Source organism: Camelus bactrianus, chromosome 8 (assembly GCF_048773025.1).
Source record: "Camelus bactrianus isolate YW-2024 breed Bactrian camel chromosome 8, ASM4877302v1, whole genome shotgun sequence".
In the NCBI taxonomy this organism is placed as follows: Eukaryota; Metazoa; Chordata; class Mammalia; order Artiodactyla; family Camelidae; genus Camelus; species Camelus bactrianus.
In genome coordinates this window covers 73,757,552-73,772,986 of record NC_133546.1, presented here as the reverse complement: position 1 = coordinate 73,772,986, position 15,435 = coordinate 73,757,552, and the positions used below count along the sequence as shown (strand labels likewise).

At 41.9% G+C, this 15,435-nt stretch overlaps 1 protein-coding gene and 1 non-coding gene across 5 annotated transcripts in view; both read right to left on the bottom strand.

Moving 5' to 3' along the window:
- The window catches only part of ADGRB3 (adhesion G protein-coupled receptor B3), a 686,517-nt gene that overhangs the window by 522,501 nt on the left and 148,581 nt on the right, over positions 1 to 15,435 (bottom strand). The window lies entirely within an intron of this gene.
- On the bottom strand, positions 6,518 to 6,602 carry LOC123617165 (small nucleolar RNA MBII-202). The gene has a single exon (XR_006725266.1). It is a non-coding gene; the product is annotated as a small nucleolar RNA MBII-202 (small nucleolar RNA).

The window sequence follows — 15,435 nt, the reverse complement described above, 5'->3', positions numbered from 1 at the left end:
AAAAATCCGAATTTTTATCTCCCGTCCCAAGGCCTTCAGTGGATGAAAGACTCCCAGAAGGTCCCCTGAGGGAGGAAAGTTTCTTTCATGGGATAAAGTAAAACAAGACGGAAGTTAGCCCGCGTTGGGTTTTCTCAACCATTCAGTTACACCCGTTATCAAGATGGAGTAAATCAAGTCAAGTCAGGCTGAGAAAAGAAACAGCTCTCAGGTGAGCGATCAGTGTTTGGGGGAGATTAAGCATCTGTAAAATGTTCACACTGTAGTCTGTAGCATGCATAGCGTATAGACTCATTTTAATATGACCTTTTTTCAGAACCATGGTCTACACATTTAATAGAACATAAGAAATCAGAGAAAAGTCTGAGATAAGAAATCATGAATGATGAAAAAAATAAGAGCTACGATTAGTATTAATTGAATGTGATGGGTCTGACATGCAAAATAAATATTGAGAAGCATTTCTGAATATTTATTTAAAATATTTAATTTTGTTGTGGCAATGACAATAAAGATTTTCTCCCTCATTACTGCAAATTCACCGTTTATATTGTAGAAAAACTATTTTTTAATTCAATCTCCTTCATTCTTTTATAGAGATCTGTGATATGGAAGAATATTGTAGAATTCCCCTCACCAGAGAGCTTTGATTGAGGACAAGCAATTACTAAATAAATCAGTCCTTAGTGACCACTTACACTGTGAATGTAAAGATTAATGGAGACCCCAGCCGAACTGAGGGAGGAGTGTAATGGGAAGGAGACAGTTTTAAGATTACTTTCAACACATGACATGTAGTATTACCAAAAGTTTGTAATGCACATAAAAAGTGTTAAGGCAGCAGAGGCAGTGACTAATTCTCCACGTAATAATTAGAGAAAGCAGGTGGCACGGGGGAAGTGACATCTGGGGGATAATTTGCAAGATAAGCATGACTCTCTCAAGTTGGAAAGTATGAGACAGCATTCTAGACAGAGCAACAGCATAATCCAAGGTCTGGAGGAATGAGTGAGGGGCATTTTGGAGGTGTTCTGGCTCGAAAAGGTTGTGTAAAAGTCAGTATTATGACAGAGAAAGGCCACGAAGTTTATTACGTAAGTAATGAGGAGCCATGGATAATATTTCACGAGGGGCACATCCAACTAGACATTCAGCTTCTAATGAACAGGGAGGGGAAAACTCAGAAAAGTGGGAGAGGACACTGGGAAAATCCATATTCTTAAAACAAGACATGGGAAGTATTTCATGAAAGAAGGTCACATGGGACACTGAACACTGGAGGGAAATAAAGAGAATGAGAACAAAGATGGAAAGACCATGGATTTGGACTTTAGAACCACACCAGGTGGGCAGGGGGAGCTATCACCTGTGTGCATGGAACTGAAGAATAAATAGAACTGAAGGCAGGTCACAGGCGTCAATGAGCATTTCTACATGTCTGTCATCAGATACAAAATGAGCAATTAGCTACATGGCAGTTGTCTGGGAAAGAGGCAGAGCTGCTGGAAAACACTGCTGTTTACCATGAACAAAAATAAAAAGCAAGTGTAGCATAGATGGCCGGGAAAGACATGGTAAAAAAAAAAAAAAATAGCAAAGGTATGAGAGGGAAATATGGAAACATCCCAGATAGGGAAAGGAAAGCGGCCGAGAGCACAGGTGAAAGATCTGGAAGGGGACACTGCTCTGCTCCGTGGGAGAGAGGATGCGGGAGGATGGCATGGATGCAGCGGAAGCTGAGGGATACAATTTGGTAGTGTTCACACCTCACAGCTGGTTTCTCAGTGAGTCAGCCGAGTGAGTAATGATGGTGATGGGATTGGAGAGTTGAAAACAAGTGGTAGATTTTTTTTTAATCAAAGTATAGTTGATTCACAATGCTGTGTTAGTTTCCAGTGTACAGCATAGTGATTCAGTTATACACATATATATATGCATTCATTTTCATATACTTTTTTCATTATAGGTTATTACAAGATATTGAATCTAGTCCCCTGTGTTAAACAGTAGGATGTTGTTTATTTCATAAGGAGTATGTAATTTGGTGCAGCTGCTATGGAAAACAGTATGGAGATTCCTTAAAAAACTAAAAATAGTTACCAAATGATCCAGCAATCCCACTCGAGGGCATATATTCAGAGGGAACTTTAACTCGAAAAGATACATGCACCCCAATGTTCATAGCAGCACTATCTACAATAACCAAGACACAGAAGCAACCTAAATGTTCACTGACAGATGACTAGATAAATAATGTGTGGTTTATGTATGCAATGGAATATTACACAGCCATAAAAAGAATGAAAACCGGTATATTTGAACTGGCTGCTTCTGAGAATAAAAAACTATGGGACTCTGGATAGGAAAGTGGGTAGCTGATGTTCCTGGAAGATCCTGTAAATAAGAGATTATGAATTATAATGAAGCCCAGAAGCAGTTATTGGAGTCTCAGATAAGTTGACATTTGATCTGGGCATTTGAAGAAGTCATAGGCTGTCAACCAGTAAAGAAAGTTTAGAAAGGTTCCTGTAAGAGAGAGAAACATAAAGAAAGGCCCAGGGGTGAGTTAAGTATGTGATGTATACAGGCTAAAAAATATCAGAGGCAGTTGTTCAATAAAAGGTATATAGTAGAATATTTAAAAGAAAGGGGAAAAAAGAGTATGGCTAGGAAAGAGATTGAGGAACAGGGGCCAGTGACACCATTGGAAAGATAAGTCCAGGCAGATGGAGATACCCCTGACTGCCACTGAAAGAAGTTTGATATTCATTCTGTGGGAAATAGGGGGGAAGATTTTAAATAAAGAGAATGAATAAACAGAGGGTTTTAAAAGGGTAACTCTTAGAGAAATGTGGAACCAGGATTGGATTGGTGGAGACTGTATCTCCTACCTGGAAAATTGATTTCCCAGCCATTTACACAAATAAATTTTAAAAACTCTAACATACCTTCTGTACACAGGCCAACAGTTTAACTGATTAAGTTGATTCATTAATCAAATGATTAGTTCAATTAGATTTGCAGTTCAACTGACCAGTTGTCCAGTAAACACACGTCACTATAATTATTTGGTTATACTGTTATTCTCTACAAGATTCATGAACTTCAGAAATTAAGATTTTATGCACCTTGTCAATATGTGTTAAGGTCCCCATCGTCTAATCAGATGTAGTCAAAATTTTTGCTTCCAAACTACAATTTGAATACAGTTGAATACACTTTGAAGCTTGAAACACAAACAGAAATTAGCCAAGCATTATTATTATAATTACTTCTCTTTCTGCATCTGTTATATGATAGCCATATATTACCATATTTGTTTCCCAAATAGTGCTCTTATTTCCAAGAATACAGTAAAATTACTCCCCCTATCCAGTGGAAGGAATTAGACTGTATTCAGAATTAAGTCAGTTACTGTGGCCTTTCTGTGTGTGTATGTGTGTGCTTCTATTTTATTGGAAAAGGAAATAGCCTGAAGTTTGGAAACGTGGGTACATGTCTGAGTTCTGCAAAGTTCAGCTTTGTGTCCTTAGATGCATCAGTTAAATTTGTTGGATTTCAGTTTTCCTCACATGAAAAATAAAGAGGTTGGACTATTTCCTTTTCTTGCCTAAGGATCCAAGATGCAGTTTTTTTTGTTTGTTTGTTTGCTTGTATGTCTGTTTTTGGTCCGCTTCATTACCATGTGGTTTCAATATTTTGGAAATCCCATAATCTATGTGGCAGAGTTCCGCTTCATCTTACGTTGTGTCCACTGCTGTGGTTCGGATATGTCTGGGCATACTTGTCAGGTGAGTGGACAGACTGGAGAAGACTGGATTTATCCATGCCATGTGAGTAGTGTTCTTTGGCTTAACCAGGAATGGGTGAGCATTGTGCTCTTGGTTGACAAACACTGAGGAGATCAAACACGGAAAGGGCAGGAGAAAGACACTCATTCTGTTGAGTTTGAAGTCTCTGTCTGAAGTCCAGACTGAAGGAGAGTGATACTCACAGCATCTAGGAATAAAGCATGACGCTGAGGAGGGGAGAGACAGAACATCTGAGGAACCCATGTTCTGTGAGCTCCTAGAAACGTTCTGCAGTTCCTAGAGTTACATATTCTGCAAACTCCTAGAAATAACACAGGGCAGAAGAGGAGACTAAGATTCCATTATGCACATGGGCAAGAATCAAGTAAAATAACTAAATTAATAACATGCATATTAGTTAAGCCTATACACACAGGCTAATGGAGCTGGAGGAAACAGAAGTGAAATTTGGTTATCACGGAGTTCACGACGCTTCTGTCTCAGAATAAAGCCTTCACATTGCACACTCTGTGAGGCCTTCTTGGTCCTCAGCACGTCTGGATCAGAAATTTACTGCTGCTTTCTCATCCACCATCTGCCTTTCAGACCCACCTCCCTCTTCTCTGTTCTCCCACCACAGTTCTTTGTACTGGTCTGAGCAGCAATGCTCTTTTGTGCAGTAATTTCAGATGCACCAGTCAATTCTGAATCTTTGAACTAGTTTATTCAAAAGCAGAGTCCTGCTAATTTTGAAAACTCTGCAATAACTCAATGTTGAATTATCTGACCTGTCAGTCGCAATCGACATAATTGGTCCACCCCCTCCTTCTAGGGACACTTTTATCACTGAAACTCAAGGGAGGGTTCCCCAAATCTCTCCCTGTTTCTTCTCTCCCTCAGTTCCTAGGACCCATCTTATCCTGATTCCTGGGTGCCTCTCCCACCCACTGTCCTCCAGGCTGGATGATGTCATTCACACACACTGATAATTCCCACGTTGACATCTCCAGTTGGAACTCTCTCAGAACTCCGGAGGACGCCAGCCAACCAGGGACCTGACTTCTCTCCATGAATGTCCAAAAGGTGTCCCAAGCTTAAGGTGGCCAAAAAGAAACTCTTAATGTCCCTTCCTCCACATCTCCCCCCCAAAAAACTTTGCTCTCATCACACCTTAACTGCTCAGGTCAAAAATCTAGTACTCTTCCTTGACTCTTCTTTTTTTCTGCCATTGAAAGTAACCCATCGATAGAGCCATATATGGAAATACATCCTGAATCTAAACACTCCTCAATTCCTCACCATCTCCCTGGTCCAACAGATCTTGATATCCTCTCTAAAAGGCGGAAGTCACTCTCTAGTTCATCTCTCTGCATCGATACCACCTTCCAACCATCAATTCTCTATGTACAACAGCCCGCATGATCTCTTAAAGACATAAATCAGATCTTGTCACTCTGATGACCAAACTCTTCAGGGTTTCATTTCAAATGACATAAAATCCAAACTCTTCTTGACTGCAAGGCCACTCCCTCTCTCTCTGAAACTCATTTCCCACCCTGTTCACTCTCCACGTTGGCTCTCTCCACTCCACGCCCAAATTACTCCCGTTTCTGGTCTCTCTCCCAGATCCTCATGCAGACGCCTGCTTCATTCAGTTCTCCAATTAAATATCACCTTCTCAGAGAGAAGACCACCTTGCCTGGAAGAGCACCCCCAGCCTACAGCCTCTCGTTGCTTACCTGCCTTAATTTTCTCAGTAGCACTCACTACCTCCTGGAATTATACGACAAATTCTTTTTGTGTGTTACCTCTTTTCTCTACAGATTATAAACTCCCAAAGAATGGGAGATTTGTCTCCTTTGTTTTTTAGAGCAACGTTGGCATCTAAATACTTGATAATAGTTGTTAAGTGAAGGAATGACCGCTCCCTCCAAAGTTTCCCATCCCCTGTCCTGGTTAGTGGTACCACTTCCCGGTTTATGTGTCTTTATTTTATTTTTATTTATCACAAGTTGCCAGCAGCATTTTATTTATTCTTTTTCTTTTCAACATCTTGTTCTGCAGCTTCCTTGGCCCTTTCTGCTCAGATGCCAAAAGGCATGGGTCATGCAGAGACTGGTAAACGTCTTCAAGTTCTCCTCCTTCTCTGTGAAGTCTCTGACTTTCTCCTTCTTGTAGATGTTCCATATGAGCATGACTGCTCCCATCAGCTGGGTGGCCAGTTGGAGCCCTTCAGCAGAGCTGCCTCCACTCAGGGGGCCAAGGGCTTCCTGGGGACGAGGACGAGCTCGGCGCCCTGCCCCTTCAGCCACCACATGCTGGTCTGCAGGGCTTCCTGGGGACGAGGACGAGCTCGGCGCCCTGGCCCTTCAGCCACCACATGCTGGTCTGCAGGGCTTCCTGGGGACGAGGACGAGCTCGGCGCCCTGCCCCTTCAGCCACCACATGCTGGTCTGCAGGGCTTCCTGGGGACGAGGACGAGCCCGGCGCCCTGCCCCTTCAGCCACCACATGCTGGTCTGCAGGGCTTCCTGGGGACGAGGACGAGCCCGGCGCCCTGCCCCTTCAGCCACCACATGCTGGTCTGCAGGGGCTCTGTGCTCTTGTTCCCCCACCTCGGGTCCATCAAGATCCCGATGGTCCAGGCCACCTTCTTGTGGATGCCAGCCACCTGCCCCACGGACAGACACAGGTGGAGCCCCAAGGGCACCCCGGTTCCTACCCTCTATCGGGAGAGCCCAGCCGTCAGATGGAAAAGGGTTCAAGTGCACTTTTCATCACAGCACTGCAGTGATTCTGGAGAACGTCACCATTTGGTTCTAATATTTTATCGTCTCTTTTTGGATTTGGCAACAATTTTCTAACTAGTCTCCCTTTTGTAAATTTCAGCTCCCTTCCCCTCCCTCCACCCACTAACATACTCTTCCAACTAAAAAAGTCTTTATTTTTTCTATGATATAAGTCTTTTAAATTTCCTGTTTTAAATTCTCCTGTCTTCCCACAGCCCAGAGGGTGAAGTCGAAGCCATCAGGTGGGTCTATAAGACCTTTCAGCCACAGTCTTGCCAGGACCCCACCTTTTCCCATTGTCCTTCCACACCTGAAGTTCAAGGCTGATGGACTGGCCATTCCTGAGCATTTCATGCCATTTCATCCATCCACATCACTACACAGAACATTCTTTCTGCTGGGGGTTCCTGCCCCCATTAACTGGCTCATCGTAGAAGAATCCTTGGCTGTTTTGAAAGTACAATTTTGAGGTCCCTTTCTCCAGGAAGCTTCTCCTTCTCCGGTTTAGTCACTCTCTCTCAGCATCCTCTCTGTACTTTACATGGGCACCAATGCTGCATCCTCTGTCCACTGTTCCAGTTCATTAGCTTAAATGTTTGGCTCCCCTACCAACCTGAGAACCCCTCAAGCGTGGTTGTGATGTTTCATTCATCTTCTAACCCTCTGCATGAAGACCGAGAGCAGACTTGAAGCATAGGAGTCTTGTGAATCCATGAATATCCACCGAACTCTATGAAGATATCCTTCCATCAATTTACATCAGGGGTAGGGTAGCTGTTTTTCAATAAACCATCCATTTTAATGAGTTTATTTTAAATTTCTTCCAAGAATTTCATCCTTGGACTTGGAAAGGAAGTCTGCCCCAAGGACGAGGTAGCAGGAAAAATGCTCTTCAGTTTTAATATGCATCTTGGAGAGAACTGCTTCAGGTGAGAGAGGAGCCAACGGGAGTGCCAAGGTGAGAGGATGCGCAGAGAGGAGGAAGAAAGCAGGATGAGAGGAGAAGAGGCACAGAGGCCCGTCCACTGGTGCCGGGTAGAACCCGTCACATGGAAATGCTTTCAAATGCTTTGTTGATAAATCAAACGTAATTACATGGTGTCAGCTTTCTTGCTTAAGGTCTACTGTCCAACAGAGGTGACAGTATGCACGACTGAAGGCATCCAAATAATAGGGGCAGGACCTGCCCCAAAGGAGGCTGCTTGTCTCTAGAAGCCACAGAGGCAGCAACGTCGTGCGATATGACCAAGTCCCTAGAGCAGGAGCTGCGAGCCTTCAGCTCGAGGTCAGTGATGTAACTCAGTAAACAGACGCCTCCAGGCAAGCGCAGAACCTCTCCTCCCACTTCAGTCAGATGGGAAGGTGACTCCTAGGGGTGTTGCCGAGGGACCAGGCGCCCCTCCCTCTAGTGGGAAGGCAGCTTCCGGGGTTCAGGGGGTGCAGACATCTCTCCCGTCCTCCTTCTAAACATAGTGCCCTCGCCCCGCTCTCCTCCTGCTGAGACGCAAGTGGAAAACATCCCCAGAAAGCTTTCCCTTTCAGCTCCAGGAGGGACGGAACATTTCCCGACATAGTTTGTTTTCCACAGCCTGCTTGTTGACGCGTCTGTCTCCTTTCACTAGGCAGTGAGCATCTGCAGCGTAGAAGCCAGGCAGTCCTCCTCTGCCCAGTACCAGAAACTTCTATCTCAGCGTTCGACAATGCTAGACACCCAATGCATGTGTGTGGAGGGAACGGATTCAGGAACGACAGGTTACAAGGCTCATCCACCTCTGGTAACGGCTCGCTTCACCTACTAGATGGGCCTTGAGATGACAACTAGACATTCTTTTTTTTTTTTTTTGAAATACACTTGATTTACAATGTTGTGTTAGTTTCTGGTGTACAGCATAATGATTCAGTTTTTTATATGTATATATATATATATTCTTTTTCACATTATTTATAATTACAGGTTATTACAAGCTATTAAATATAGTTCCCTGTGCTCTACAGTAGGTCCTTGTTGTCAGCAACATGGATGGACCTCAAGATTATCATACTAAGTGAAGTAAGTCAGACAGAGACAAATATCATATGATATCACTTATATGGGGAACAACGAGACATTCTCGTCATAGAATGTTTTCTCCCCAAACCCTTGGACATTAGGGAAACAAATACTTGTGTCCCTGAAAATATTGTTCAAATAGCTTTTATCATTGCTGGTGAGATTCTTTTCTCACTTTACAAGGAGGATGTACAGCACAGATACACATATACATAAACAGTATACGTTTTGTTCTACACTATTTTCCCCTACAAAGACTACCTATAAAATGGTACCTAAGAAGTTGTACCCTGTGCTTTGGCAAACCCATGCTGTTTTATTTCATTTCCAGAAAGATTTGCGCCTAAGTAGTTATCAATGGGCAATGTTATTCCCTGAACTGACTGCATCAGAAGTTTTAGAAGCAACCTTTCATTTCACAGTTTTCTGAATTTGGGTCATCATAGTAGGACGGTCACCAAGACAGCAGAGACCTATGCAGCGAACCTCAAAGACGGGACAGGCGTATTCCCAGAAGACCTGCATTCAGAAAGCGCTTCGCTGCAGCCTTTGGAGCAAATAGGAAATTCTCAGAAATCACTTGGAAAGACTGTTGGCAGAATGAGCACAGACGCGCTGACATTAATATATGACATCCCAACAATGGCAAAGGTGATGAGAACACCTGACGCCCCAGAAGAGTGGAAAGGAGCCGGGGAGTCACGGGCAGAAGAGGGCTGAGACTCGCAATATTTGAATACACTGCTTCAAAAAAAGTTGGAGGGAAATTACATCACGGCCAATTCCAGTCAATATAGTACATACAAGAATATTCGGCTAAAATGGCAAAACACAGAATGAAATATCCTGGACTAATATGGAGTTCCATCTAGATGCCAAATGATTTTTATCTACTTTTATTTTTTCAGTTAATCCACTACAACCTTATGCTATATAATCATCATTATTATAAGAAAGGAATAAATTAAAAAAAAACCTTCTGAAACCTGACCAAGTAGCAGAGAAAGCTCTGAACTCAAGTCTACCAGGCTTCAAAGCTTCTTTTTTTTTCTTTTTTTTCTTTCACACGAGTGATTCTTAAGAACAGGGTTATTTTTACTTGGCGGCAAACACAGAAGAGATACATTCCAAGAGCCTGTGATTCTACAACTTTATATAAAGACGTTAAGGCACGTTAAGTATAAAGTCTCCAAGCCAGTCTAGCTCATGGACAAATTTAAAAAAAAAAAAAAAAAGGAAAGCAATGCCATCCTAAGGAAATAATTGTTAAGAGTTTTTGGACTCTGTTGGAAATCTGATGAAAGGTACAGACTTTCTCTACAGAATGCTTTGCATTTTAATTCAAGGTGTTCACGGACACCTTCAGGACTACTCCCGAACATTCTGAGTTTACTCATTACCTAGCTTAACCTTTCTCCAAGGACTTCTGACAATTTCAGTGTTTAGGTTCCCCATAAATATTCAACCTTTAAAAAATTAAACCTCGACTGAGGAAAAATTCTGATGTTTTGATTTGGGGAAAAACATTGATTTAACCTCAAGCTAGTGGAGAGCACCTTAAGATTTGCAATTGATCACTGTACACTTGCATCTGATTATTTTCAGAAGAAATATATAATTGCACCTGTGTTTTTCAGAGCAACCCCTCGCTTCTTGAATGTCTTGTCAATCTTGAGTTTAAAAGAACAGATCTCATTTTTCTTGGACTTTTGTGCCTTTCTATACTATACATTTTGTTTTATATCAAGATATATATTTTTTCCCTCCAGGATAATATCATTCACCTGTAACTTATCAAAGACAACTTTAACTTCCGATTTGTATACCACGGACGGATCACCAGTCTTAAGATGTATAATTGCTAAAGTGTAAGTTTCCACTGGCATCTGCATGGAAGTCCAGGGAACAGTTAACACCCCAGAACACACCTGACAGTTCAGGGGCCTGAAGTTAAGGAGCCTAAATGCTCACGTGTTCACTTCCCCTCTCAGGAAAACGCTACCCAAAAGCTCCATCACTTGGTTCCACCTATGTGTTCCTGGCTTTAGCCAATATTTTACATAACCTCAAAAGTGTACCAAAATAATTATGGTTAAAAATAATAAAGTTTATGAAGTTTTTTTCAGAGAACTGTCCCAGGAAATCCATTAACATTCCGGTTGATCTCTGGGAACGGAAGGAGGATATATAACATTCATAACATGCTGCCGTCGCAGGACTCCAGCAGTGCCTGGTATTAAACTTTTAAATTATCTGAGCATTGGTAACAGTCAAATACAGGACAGGATCAAGCCGGATGTAAGGGCCGGAACTCCAAAACCTTGTGATCCCTTCTGCACACAGACCTCTCAGGGAGGATTAGCTGTCGGAGAAGAGCTTCCAATCCCTGATTCAGCCTCTTATGAATTGTATTCCTAGCAGGCATTTGGCTCATCTCTGTAGCTCTCCCTTCCTTGGAAATACAAAGGCAATAAAGCCACTCAAATAGACCGCCAGGCTGGAGACGTGCTGACTCCCTTTCTTGGGTAAACTACTTGATATCTTTAGGGCTCACCTCTAGGTACAATGGGAATAATAATAGTATTATTTATATTTTTTATAAATATAAATTTATAAAATAAGAAATAGTATAATTAAAGGGTTGTTGTGAATTTTAAATAGATGAGCATATAAAGTGGTCCATGGTATGGACCCAACACGCTATAGCTCCGACCACAGCAAAAATTTCTTCCCCATTTTGCATCTCATCTTGCAGAAGAGTAAAACATAAATGCTTGCATTTCAGACTGATTCCACAGCTTTAATAATTCTTATAGTTCACTGATCTGTTTATACATTAGTATAAATATACACTAATAAAATATGCATTTATATATTTAATATTTAAATTTATTTAAATATAAAATTATTTAGACTTTTAAATATTAGTATTTATTTATATATTGGAAAAATATAAATACATACTAATAAAATATATAAACATACACATATATGAATAAGTTTTAATATAGTTATATAACTATATTTTATATATAAATATGTGTATCTATTTATATTTTATATATAAATATTTATATATGGACATGTAAGCATTAGTATAAATACATACACATATACACACAAACAATGTCAAAACATAAGACATGTTAACATCACACAGCTCTCCCTTAAAGGACTATATTTTGATTCACCTCTTTACTCTGGCTATAGCTTTGAATCACTTCCAAATTTAAACAATACATACGACTTGCTAATATCCATAAGCACTTTTGCCATCTGGGAGCCCCGACAAGCTTAGAAAGTAAGAAAGTAAGGCCCGGATATCTGAGCTGAAATACTGCTTCTCACATACAATTCCCAAACTGCGAAGGCGATTTTTAACACTTAGAGCTCTAATGAGACAGGTTTACATGCATCTTGAGAAAGGAGAAGTGGAAAAACTCACTCTGCTCTGGTTGCAAGGGCAGTAAATAACCCGCTAACTGTGTATAGTTTCCAGATTTAAAGCACGAAAGACTGTTTTCAATGATGAGTGAGACTGTAACGGATATAAACTAGTTTGTAAAAAGGGTGATAATTTTAGCCAATTAAAATTTTAAAAGACAGAGTATAACCTTGAAGAAAATTATGAATGCTGTAAGAGCAAATGTGTGCATATAACTAAGAAAGTAACTCACACTGGACCAGGTACCATGAAGTTCAGGGGACAATATATAGATGGAAATACAGTTGGCCCTTGAACAAGGCAGGAGCTGGGGATGCTAACCCTCAGGGCAGTAAAAAAATCAGACTATAAATTACACTGGGCCCGCACTCTATGTGGGTCCTCTGTATCCACGGCTCCACATCCAAAGACTCTGCCATCCCTGTGTGGTAATGTACCATTTACTATTGAAAAAAATCCACTCATACTTGGAGCTGCACAGTCCAAACCTGTGTTGTCCGGGGGTCAACTGCAGCGTACACAAGTAGACGTGCACACACAAATAATACGAGAGGCGTAGCGTGCTCTCGCTTGGTGAGTGTGGTGCACACAGACAAGATGTGTGGCCTGGGGGCTGCTGGGATTATCATAACGAGTGGCAAATTTCAAAGATCAAAACCCAGTTAGCGAAATTTGAGATCTGCAGATACACACTGCTATATATAAAACAGAGAAACACCAAGTCTCCACTGGAGAGCACAGGGAACCACATTCAGTACCTTGCAGTAACCTGTAATGGAAAAGAATATGAAAAGGAACATATGTATGTATGTGCATGACTGAAACATTATGCTGTGCACCAGAAACCGACACAATATTGCAAACTGACTATACTTCAATTAAAAAAAAAAAGTAAAAACCCAGGTATCAACCCACAGGGGCAGAAGGCCTGAAGGAGGGACACAGCCTGGAAGACCCACTGGGCAAGCTCGTAGCCACCACCTCCCTCTCCTCTGTCACAACTGTGTGCCCCTGAGGTCCTGTTTTTGGTTTACCAAGGATCCTAATTGAATCATATGGCCAAATATTTTGAATGCAAAAATTTACCAGAAATAATTCCAAATGCTTGATAACAGGAAACAAGGGGAAAAACAAACAAAAGCAAAGCAGCCACTGTGCAAAATGCCCAGAAATGTGCTTCCTGCAGGTACACAGCTGTGTCTAGCCAAGGGTTCCTCCGCTGGGTCTTCCTGGCTGTGTGGCTCGTACACTCGTCTGGCAGGGAAGACTGACACTCGCTCAGGCATCCAAGTGCAAACACTTCTGTCAGCGTGCTGAGTACTCTCCTCATTAAAGTAGCTCTGTGTTAACATTTTAAGATTAGACAGGGGCTTGGGGGAGGCCCTGGGTCTAAAAAGGAGGGAGAGGATGAGACAAAAGTGCACCAGGAACAAGAAGGCACGTGTCAGCCAAGGTAAGCATGGGGGCCCCCATGATGGACTGTCTCTCCACGTCTGCTCCATGCCTTCCCGCACGCATGGTCTTGTAGCTCTGTGTAGCCCACTTGGCCATCCTACCTGCCCCCCTAAATGACGAGGAGGCTTGCAAGTAGAGCAGGGACCAAAGATGCTTCAAAGGCCATGCATCTCAGCTATTGTGAGGGTGAGGGGGTGGGAGAATGCAGGGGTGTTTATTGTGGACCGAAAACAAGCATCATCAGAGCATCTTTGTTCTGCTCAACAGGAGACGTATTTACAGTAAACTGTTTCCACCCAGGTGGTTTAAAATGCCAGGGCTCTTGATAGTGAGAGGGAAGGCTGATTGCACAGGACACAGGAGGCTCCCAGGACAGCACAGATACAGACACAGAAGAATTCAGGTTGGTGAGATGGAGGGTTTCAGAACCACGGGGAAGCATCACTTTGTAGATCACAGAGAAAGAAAAGCAAGGCGTGACTCGGAATTGAAAGGTGAAGCATTTACCATAACTTAGCAATAAGATGCCCCGTGGGCAACCCAGCTCAAAGGACAGAGGCCAGGCTCTGCCTCTCTTTCTGCTATAAGAAGCAGAGCTCCCCTCCCCAGTCTCAAGTAGTATCTATGCTGGCTCCCCCATGAGCAGGACACAGAGTCACAACCAATTAACTGCACTCAGGTGTCATCGAAGAGTGTGGGATTACATCCATCATTCTCACAAATGCACTTACCTTTAAAATTTCCTTGAGTAAAATAATCTTTAGCAATAGACTCAGGAACACCCTACATCACTCTTTGAGTCAATTTTCTAGGGCTTGGAGGTGGTAAAGGAGGGAAGCAATATTCACCCTTCTACTAAATTCTTCCTTAACCAAAGTTCTCTCTCTGGCCACCCTGCAGGCTATGCCAACCCTGCTCGAGTGGACCACTTGTCCAACTGCACTGACCTTTCAAGACTTCGGACTCTGATTTCGTTCCTAGAACCTGTCTTTCTGGGCTTTCCAAACCATAATTTATATTTGCCCACAAGCATGACTGTAAGATCCTTGGCCTGGCTAAAAGAATCTATATTGTCACATTCAACTGATTTCTAATGGACCTGGTTTAAATGTAAAACATCATTCCCAAGACATTACTGCATTCATCAAAGCCTCATAGGTTAAAATACACAAAATTTTTACATTTATCCTCAAGAAGACCATTTTAGATTGTAAATGTGATCACATTCTTATTTCTATGGGAAAATGAGGCACAGTTTCCTTGTTCTGTCAGCCAGCCAGCACCTCCCAAGCTCATGGCCTCCAACTCAGGGAGTCTGCAGAGCCTACACGCCACCCTGTGTAAGACACTGTTCGGTCTTTCCTGGTAGGAGATTGAATCTTCTTAAATAGTCAATTTCCAGAGAAACAACAGCGACCAAAGGAGTAAAACACGGAATAAAAATCATCAACTAATTTTCTTTGTATTTTATACTCTATCTATACCTATATATATTTTCATCATACTTACATTGCATATATTTATAACTTCTATACACATGGTATGATTTTTTTTTTACTCTTTTTAAGAGCAACACTTTCCAACTGTCACCTGCACAGTCATGAATCGCTTTGTGAATATAGGTGCATGCGAGCCCAGTGAGGAACAGTCATAAATCGATGTTCATTTCGGAATCAAGATACTGACAGTTTAAACTCTGTTCTCTGACGAAATCCTATTGATAACTTCGAAGATGTTACTAAGGAAACTCAGAAGATAGAGAGATTGTCATTTAAGGACCTAATATTTTGTATCAGGCACAGATAAATCAATTACAATATACGCTCATTAATACTGAGTTATTTTGCTCAGTAAGCAGTGCAAGAAAGTGCTCCGAGAATCACAATGCCTTTCATCCCTTCCTACT